Below are 8,912 nucleotides of genomic sequence, written 5' to 3' on the forward strand. Positions count from 1 at the left end.
TTATATCAAGCATTAAGAGCATTCTGGCCCAACGTCAATAGATAAGTGGTTGGGAAGAGGTTAAAGTAAGTGTGAAAATAGGGTAGTTACAATATCATATGGTTTCTGAGAATGATGGTTGCAGGATTTGCAGATTACCATATTTATAATAGTCTTCATGATCGTGAATTATTCATGTCAATGAGTTTGTGCTAGTTTGTGGTTCTACTTATTTATCATATTTTAATTCTGTATCAGTTATTGAAAACATATTAATACACCTTTTACAATATTCCACAGAAAACTGCTGTTTCTGAACCCTCATTCCAGGCAGAAAGAAAAGGTTAGTTTAATTTTGCTGCTTCTTGCCTTGTAGGCACTTTATCTGCCACTTTATTTGCTGTTCTTTTGTTCGTGAGTGGTCCACAGAGCATTTCTTTAAACTGGCAAGGGGAGGCCCAAGCAGTGTTTACAGCATATTCACACCGTGTTTACCTGCGCACTGCTGGCAGAATGCTTGCGCATTAACTTACCAGCACACTTTCCCAGTTAGTGTTTACAGTAATCATGTTACATCTTGAATCAAAAACTTGACATAGAGCCAAGCCCACCCGGGCATAAATGTAACTTTTTTTTTAACCAAACAGTAGTTATACTGTAATATAAAAATAATTTGTATAAAATGTATGTTTGAAATTGCTTATTTGAAGTACCTGTTAATTTAAATTTGAAAATGGAAGTCATGATTTTGATATGCTACTACCGCAGTAATGTTATTAATTGACACAACAGAACAAAAGAAGGATTAAATACTAGAAGAGGCCAGACTGGAATACTGAAGGGAAGATGATGCTGAATTGTTTCAGCAGATTCCACTTGGTCAAATCGGGGACTTGTAATTCGAAGTTTGGGAGGATGCACCAGAACCATACTGTTATGCTGCTGCACGTTAGAGATGCCTTCTGTGTTCAAGTGGAAAGCCAAGGTTTGTAAGGTAGTCTTTGACAACTCAGTGAAACAATTTCACAAAATTCTGGTAAATATTTGTTCCTCGATCTTACCCATGTTCAACTTTAAGTTCAACCATACATGAATACAGCGAAATGAAGCAGAGTTACTCTGGGGCCAAGGTGGAAAACACAGTAACGACAGTCACACACAGTACAAGGCACATATAAGATAACAGTAAAATACAGTCACACAAAAAATATATAGTCGAAGTCCCTGAGTCCATGAATGTTTGCAGGAGTCTGCAGTCGAACACAATATAGCTCGTCTCCTGCTGAGCGAATACTGGAGAGCAGCAATGACACCTCTCTACTGGACGGCTGTAAACAGGCAACGCCGCAGCTTAAGGCCTAGTCCTTGCTACGACCGAGGCAACACAGCCCCCCCCACCCACCCCCAATGCCAACACCCTCCATTCGCCTTTAAACTAGCGAAGCAGACCTGCTGCGTTCCACATTACCAATGTCTAACAGGGTTTTGCAACCACAAGAAAATTGGCTAAGGCAATCACTCACTGTTAGGCTGCACACAGCCTTCATGCACCGACTCCGGTGCCTCTCCACAGAAAGCAGCAGCACCTTCTGCACCAAAAACTCAGAAAATGGAAGAGTTCATGGGTTCATAATGAGTGGGTACCGGCTGGTGATAATAATGATCATCAAAATAAAAAAAAAAGCAGAAATGGCTGGCTACATCGGGAAGATTGGTTCTTTTGATTACACTGTTGTGAAAGTGGCGCAGGAACATTTTGAACTGAAGCTATTGTTGATTGCAGAATGCTTGAAGTTTCATAAGTGGAATCAAAAGGAAGGTGAATAGATTTCAGTGTACATGGCTCTATTGAAGATATTGTCTGAACATTGTCAGTTTGGTGATAGGCTTAATGATACATGCAGAGATCATTCGGTTTGTGGTATCTTAAAGTAAAACATTCAAAAACAGCTCCTGTCTGAAACATAGCTTACATTTAAAAGAACAGTTGAAATTGCTGTTTCAATGGAAGTCACAGACAGAGATGCAATTGAGTTGCAGTCAGGAACGAAAGTGAGTGTGAAGGAAACAGAAACTGGGTTGTCTGAACAAGTTGTGTTACCTTGTGGCAGAGGCTCACGTTCACCAAACAAATGCAGGTTTAAAAGCAAAACTTGCAGAAAACGCAACGAAGTAGGACACATACAAAGGGCATGTCGGGAAGACAAAATAAATAGATTGCATAGGGAAGAGAAAAGGGTAAAAAATCAAGTTCCAGTTTCAAAAAGAGCACTAATCTATTTGCTGTTGATGAAAAATCTGATAATGATGAGAGTGATACAGGACTGTGTAGCTTTGTAGATTTACAGTGTGAAAATTAACATTTGACAAGCAGTATAGCTTACGCCAGAAAGAACGGCAAATTAATTAAAGTGGAATTGGACACTAGTTCGGCTATTTCAGTCATTTCACAAAATGAATTTGAATGGCATTTCAAAGATATTAAACTGGAGCCAGCAGATATTCAATGAAGAACTTGTACTGGAGAAAAGACAACTCCCATGTGAATGACATTTGTAACAGTGAAATACAACCAACAAGTTACATTAAGCTACAATATAGTAGAAACAGGAAGACGTGATTGGCTGAGATAACTACATCCCGAATGGAGGTCCATCCACCATTTACAAACCACATCCCCTGCAAGTATCAACTGGAATTGAATTCAGGAAGACACTGGATGATGCCACAACTATCTTCATGCCGCACACCACCAACTGTTGCCCAACAGAGGACCATGAGGTGTAGGTGCCAGCCTCTGTGCCTCCGGTTTGAAAGCATATTGGACCAAGGAAGGACCATGCTGCTCAGAGGAACCCTGAAAGTAACGAAAGCAATGATCCAACTACAACAGATTTTCTAGCAACATATCTGACAAGGCTTGTGTTGAGTTAATCAAGCAGATCCTTGCGAAATGTGGCTTGCTTTTAGCTGGAAAAGAATTCAAGGAACTTCAGGAAAGTTGCAAGCATTCAGCTTTGGTGAGTATAAAGAACCAGTAGTTACTTTGCGCGCGTTAAGATTATTGTCAAGCGGAAGACAAAAAACTGCTTGTTTTTATAGATGGAAAGACCAAAGCCCAGCTGGAGAAATGGAAGGACAAAAGGAAAGGAGTCAATGGGATTCGTCGAATGATGTTGTGGATGAGGAAACCAAGAGGAGAGACCAGAACCTGAAGGGAGCACTAGAAGACTTAATAAGAGAATACTCCAGTGAATTAAATGCACCTTTCCAAGTTCAGGATGCACAAGCTCGAAGAAGAAAAATACCTAGGACTGTCAGAACCATTTCCTACAGTCTCAGAGTTTACAATGACCATAGAGGGGCCCTGGAACCTGAGATTGTTTTCACACCCAAAAGTCTCAACCAAGCGGAGTGATTTCCCCCTTGTCTGGAAAGATATTATCCCACAAAAGTAAGAAAGTCTCCACAGCGATACTGTGTATATAGTTGAGATGTATTTTCCATTGATTTGGAGTTTGTAGCTAAGCAGGGAGGAATTCCAGCCTCCCCGATGGCCACATCCGCGCCAGGTGCATGGAGATGCAGCTCCTTAGAGACCGAGTTAGGGAACTGGAGCTGCAGCTCGATGACCTTCGGCTTGTGAGGAAAAGTGAAGGGGTGAGAGGCAGGAGCTACAGGGCGGTAGTCACCCTAAAGCTACAGGAGACAGATAAATGAGTGGCTATCAGGAGAGGGAAAGAAGAACAACAGATAGTGGAGATCACCCCTGTGATCGCCCCCCCCCAACAATAAGTACTCCATTTTGAGCACTGTTGGAGGGCTTGGGGAAACAACAGCAGCCTTGCCTCTGGCACTGAGTCTGGTCCTGTGGTTAGGGGAATAGATAGGCTATTCTGTGGATGCAGAAAGGATGGTAGATTGCCTCCGAGGTGCCAGGGTCTCAGATGTTTCTGAATGCATCCACAATACCCTGAAAAGGGAGGGTGAGCAGCTAGAAGTTGTGGTGCGTATTGGTACCAACAAGATAGGTAGAGAAAAAGGGAGGAGATCCTGAAAACAGAATACAGGGAGTTAGGAAGGAAGCAGAGAAGCAGGACCCGAAGGGTAGTTATATTAGGGTTGCTGTCTGTGCCACACAACAGTGAGGATAGGAATAGAATGAGGTATCAGGTAAATGTATGGCTGAAGAATTGGAGCAGAGGGGCAAGGATTCAGATTTCTGGATAATTAAGACCTCTTCTGGGGCAGGTGTCACCTGTACAAAAGGGATGGGTTGCTCTTGAATCCAAGGGGTGGGGGGATATCTTTGCGGGCAGGATTCTTAGAGCTGTTGGGAGTGGTTTAAACTAACATGGCAGGGGGATGGGGACCAGTATGACAGAGCTGAGGATGAGCCAGCAGGTTTACAAGTAGATGATGTAATATATAACATGAATGTAAGGAAGGACAAGTCAATGATTGGGTACAACTATAGACAGAGCAAAGACTTAAGTTATACCACAGAGGCAAAATTCATAAGGACAAAGAATACAGGAATGAAGGTGTTGTATTTAAATGCGCGTAGCATTCAGAATAAGGTGGACAAACTCGTGGTGCAATTAGAGATTGGTTGGTATGACACTGTGGGCATCACTGAGTCGTGGCTTAAAGAAAGTCATAGTTGGGAGTTTAACATCAAAGGACAGGCAAGAAGGCATAGGGAGTGGTGTGGCTCTGTTAGTAAGAGATGGAATTGCATCTCTAGAAAGATGTAACATAGGGTCAGAAAATGTTGAATCTTTGTGGGTGGGGTTAAGAAATTGCAAAGGTTTTAAAAAAAAAACATTATGGGAATCATATATAGGCCTCCAAGTAGTATCCAAGTTAAGGTGTTGAGATTGCAAAGGGAGCTGGAAAGGGCATGTAATAAGGGTAGTGTCACAATTGTAATGTGGGACTTCAATATGCAAGGGGATTGGGAAAATTGGAGTGATGTCAGATCGTAAGAGAGGGAATTTGTTGAATGCCTACGAGATGGCTTTTTAGAGCAGCTTGTGCTTGAGCCTACTAGGGGAAAGGCCATCTCAGATTAGGTGTTGTGTAACAACTGATTTTGTTATTCAGCTTTACGTAAACGAACCCCTAGGAGGCAATGATCATAATATGATTGAATTCATACTGCAATTTGAGAGGGAGAAGCACAAGTCACTTGTGTCAGTATCACAATGGAATAAAGGGAATTACAGAGGCATGAGAGAGGAGCTTCCCGGGTGGATACTGGCAGGGATGATGGCAGAACAGAGGCTGAAGTTTCGAGGAATAGTTCACGAGGCACAGGATCGATATGTCCCAAAGAAGTAGTTGTTCTCAAATGACAGAGCTAGGCAATCGTGGCTGACAAGGGAAGTTAAGGACTGCATAGAAGCCAAGGAAAGGGAATATAAGGTAACAACAGTGAGTGGGAAGTTGGATGATTGAGAAGCTTTTAAAATCCAACAAAAGGCAACTAAAAAGCTCTAAGAAGGGAAAAGATTAAATATGAGGGCAGGATACGAAATGTTTTTTTCAGTTATATAAAGAATAGGTGGGGGGATAAGAGGTGTTATTGGACCATTGGAAAATGATGGTGGTGAGGTAGTAATGGGGGACAAAGAAATGGCAGATGAACTTAATAAGTACTTTGCTTCAGTCTTTACTGTGGAAGACACAAGCTGTATATCAGAGGTCCATCAGTATCAGGGAGCAGGAGTGAGAGCCAATGCTATTACAAAGCAAACATCACGAGGCAAACTGGAAGGTGTTGGGGTGGATAAGTCACCTGATCTAAATGGCCTACATCCCAGAGTCCTGAGAGAGGTTGCTGAAGAGATAACAGATGCATTGATCATGATCTTTCAAGAATCACTTGATTCTGGCTTGGTCCCAGAAGACTGAAAATTTGCAAATATCACTCCACTCTTTAAGAAGGGAGGAAGATAAAAGAAAGGATATCATAGGTCAGTTAGCATAACCTGTGATTTGAAAAGTGTTGGTCCATAATTAAGGAAGAGGTTTTGAGGTACTTGCAGACTAATGGTAAAATAAATCAAAGTCAGCGTGGTTCCTAGAAAGGGGAATCTTGCCTGGCAAATCTGTTAGAGCTCTTCAAGAAAGTAACAAGCAGGGTGGACAAAGGAAAGGCAGTGGCTGTCATTTACTTAAATTTTCAGAAGGCATTTGACGAGGTGTCTCACATGAAGCTGCTTAACAAGATAAAATCCCATGGTGTTACAGGAAATATACTGGCATGAACAGAGGAAAGGCTAATGGGTAGGAGGCAGAGAGTGGGAATAAATGGGGCCTTTTCTGGTTGGCTGCCAGTGACTCGTGGTGTCCTCAGGAGTCTGTATTGGGATTGCTACTTTTCACATTGTTTGTCAATGATTTAGATAGAAGGTTTTGTGGCAAAGTTTGCGGATGATCTGAAGATAGGTGGAGGGGTAGGTAATGCTGAGGAAGCAATGTGATTGCAACAGGAGTTGGCCAAATTGGAAGAATGGGCAAAAAAGTGGCAGATGGAATATAGCGTTGTGAAATGTATGATAATGCATTTTGGTAAAAGGAACAATAATGCAGACTATTATCTAAATGGAGAGAAAATTCAAACATCAGAGGTGTAGAGGGACTTAGAAGTCCTTGTGCAAGACTCCCGAAAGCTTAATTTACAGTTGAGTCTGTGGTAAAGAAGGTAAATGCAATGTTAGCATTTATTTCAAGGGGAATAGAATATAAAAACAAGGAGATAAACACAAAATAATCTACAGATGCTGGGGTCAAAGCAACACTCACAACACGCTGGAGGAACTCAGCAGGTCGGGCAGCATCCATGGAAAAGATCGGTTGACATTTCAGGCCGGAACCCTTCGTCAGAACTGAAGAGGGAAGGGGCAGAGGCCCTATAAAGAAGGTGGGGGGAGGGTGGGAAGGAGAAGGCTGGTAGGTTCCAGGTGAAAAACCAGTAAGAAGAAAGATAAAGGAGTGGGGGAAGGGAGGCAGGGAGGTAATAGGCAGGAAAGGTGAAGAAAGAATAGGGGAAAACAATGGGTAATAGATGGAGGCGGAACCATGAGGGAGATGGTAGGCAGCTGGGAGAGGGGGCAGAGTGACATAGGGATAGGGGAAGGGAGGGGGAGGGAATTACCGGAAGTTGGAGAATTCTATGTTCATACCAAGGGGCTGGAGACTACCTAGACAGTATATGAGGTGTTGCTCCTCCAACCTGAATTTAGCCTCATCATGGCAGTAGAGGAGGCCATGTATGGACATAAAGTAGGTAGTTTCCAGCCCCTTGGTATGAACATAGAATTCTCCAACTTCCGGTAATTCCCTCCCCATATCCCTATTTCACTCTGCCCCCTCCCCCAGCTGCCTACCACCTCCCTCTTGGTTCCGCCTCCTTCTACTACCCGTTGTGTTTTCCCCTATTCCTTCTTCACCTTTCCTGCCTATCACCTCCCTGCTTCCCCTCCCCTACTCCTTTATCTTTCCCCTTACTTGTTTTTCACCTGGAACCTGCCAGCCTTCTCCTTCCCACCCTCCCCCACCTTCTTTATAGGGCCTCTGCCCCTTCCCTCTTCAGTCCTGACGAAGGGTTCTGGCCCAAAACGTCGACCGATCTTTTCCACGGATGCTGCCCGACCTGCTGAAAACAAGGAGATAATGCTGAAGCTTTATAAGACACTAGTCAGGCCGCACTTGGGAGTATTGTCAACAGTTTGGAGCCCCTCATCTCAGAAAGGTTGTGTTGTCATTGGAGAGAGTTCAGAGTAGGTTCACAAGATTGAGTCCAGGAATGAAGGGGTTAATATATGAGAAGCGTTTGGCAGCTTCAGGCCTGTACTCACTGGAATTTAGAAGAATGCGTGGGGATTTCATTGAAACCTACTGAATGTTGAAAGGACTAGATAAGGTGGATGTGGAGAGTATGTTTCCTATTTTGGTGGTATCCAGAACAAGAGGGTAGTCTTAAAATTGAGGGACAACCTTTTAGAACAGAGGTAAGGAAGAATTTTTTTTTTTTTTTTGGCCAAAGAGTGGTGAATCTGTGGAATGCTCTGCCACAGATGCAGTGGAGACCAGGTCTATGGTATATTTAAAGTGGAAGTTATTAGATTTCTGATCGGTTGGGGCATGAAGGGATATGGTGAGAGGAAAGGGATATGGGGGTTGAATGAGATCAGTCATGATGAAATGGCAGAGTGGACTTGATGGGTTGAATGGCCTAATTCCACTCCTATGTCTTGTGGAGTGGTGTGTATTTAATATTTCAGTAATATTTGAGTAATCTTGTGAATATATTGTTTGATTAACCATTTTTATTTCAATAATTCATTACAGGTTATGTATAATTTCATGAATTGTGTATGTCATCATGCTACCATGTGATACGTTTGTGCCTCGCTTAAAGTAAGCGTGAAGCTAGACTGACATCTTGGACTCCCGAGTCTTCTTCAAATCAGTTTTAATGTTTTGAAGTTACAGAAGAAAAGTGATGAATCAGCATATAGGAGGAAGATCGAGAATCTGGCTGAGTGGTGCCACAATGGCAGCAAGAGCAAGGAGGTAATTGTTGATCTCAGGAGGAAACCAGAGGTCCATGAGCCAGTCCTCATGGGAGGATCAGACTTCAAGTTCCTTGGTGTTATCATTTCAGAGTACCTGTTCTGGGCCCAGCACAGAAGTGTGATGAAGAAGAGTGGCAGTACCTGAGGGGTAAGTGAAAATTTGGCATGGCATCTAAAACTTTGACAAACTTCTGTAGATGTGTGGTAAAGAGTATATAGACTGGTTGCAGCACAGCCTGGTGTGGGCATCCCAACGTAGTGAATGTGGCCCAGTCAATCATGGGTAAAGGCCTCCCACACATTGAGCACATCTACATGAAACGCTGTCGTAGGAGAGCAGCATCCATC

At 42.9% G+C, this 8,912-nt stretch overlaps 1 long non-coding RNA gene across 1 annotated transcript; it reads left to right on the forward strand.

Annotated features, from left to right (window-relative positions):
- Nucleotides 1-820: 820 nt before the first annotated feature.
- Nucleotides 821-8,685, forward strand: LOC134337065 (uncharacterized). Its single transcript, XR_010015928.1, has 3 exons — nucleotides 821-964; nucleotides 3,082-3,433; nucleotides 8,338-8,685. It is a non-coding gene; the product is annotated as an uncharacterized LOC134337065 (long non-coding RNA).
- Nucleotides 8,686-8,912: the final 227 nt, after the last annotated feature.

The sequence above is a fragment of the Mobula hypostoma genome, chromosome 23 (genome assembly GCF_963921235.1).
Source record: "Mobula hypostoma chromosome 23, sMobHyp1.1, whole genome shotgun sequence".
Taxonomy (NCBI): Eukaryota; Metazoa; Chordata; class Chondrichthyes; order Myliobatiformes; family Myliobatidae; genus Mobula; species Mobula hypostoma.